Genomic DNA, 1,012 nt, shown 5'->3' on the forward strand with positions numbered 1-1,012 from the left:
CTCAAAATACTACCCTTCACTTCAAACACACTTGTCCCATCGTTCTTGCTACTTTCTGAAGCAATTCTGGAACTCTTCTTTCATGAGTATCTTTAGTTGCACTTTCATGGCTGCCTCAATGTCCTGAATCATTTTGACTTTGGGGAAGAGCCAAGGGTCACACGGTGCCAGATCTGGTGAATAAGGTGGATGAAGACACACTGTAATGTTTTTATTTGACAGAAATTGCCGTATACCAGAAGCGATGTGTGACACTAAGTCTTTCCATTGTGATCAAGAAATACAGTGAATGCTGCTGAAGAGTGCCATCCAATGGAAAGGCAGGGATCTTCAATACAGGAAGCGGTGCATCGAACCTTACCAACAATGTGTAACAAGTTTCAACTTGTTCAGTGCAGTCAGTCGTGTGTGAGCTACGGTTGAGAGAAGGTGTGTTTTAAAGTGTGCCATAAATCATCCTCCATCATGACAACGCTCCGTGTCACACATCGTTTCTGGTATACGGCAATTTCTGTCAAATAAAAACATTGTCGTGTGTCCTCATCTACCTTATTCACCAGATCTGGCACCGTGTGACTTCTGGCTCTTCCCCAAAGTCAAAATGATTCAGGACATCAAGGCAGCCATGAAAGCACAACTAAAGACACTCACGAAAGAGGACTTCCAGAACTGCTTCAGAAAGTGGCAAGACTGATGGGATAAGTGTATTCAATGCAAGGGGGAGTATTTTGAGGGGGATTAATGACAACGTGTCTTTTACTGTAATACATTTTTTAAAATTTAAACATTCACTGTATTGTTTGATCATACCTCATATTTGTAAGAACTTTTGTTGCTTCATTGTTTGTTGTTGCAAAACATATTAGAATCAAAAGTCCATCCTGAGGGGACTGGTTAAATAAATTGCTATGTATCCATAATGCATGCAGTTGCCAGAGTGAATGATCCCCAGAGCAATTGTCAAGTGGAGAAAACAAGCTATGGCATCTTTACATTCCCAAACCAAGGGTAA

The sequence above is a fragment of the Hipposideros armiger genome, unplaced genomic scaffold (genome assembly GCF_001890085.2).
Source record: "Hipposideros armiger isolate ML-2016 unplaced genomic scaffold, ASM189008v1 scaffold_286, whole genome shotgun sequence".
Classification (NCBI taxonomy): domain Eukaryota; kingdom Metazoa; phylum Chordata; class Mammalia; order Chiroptera; family Hipposideridae; genus Hipposideros; species Hipposideros armiger.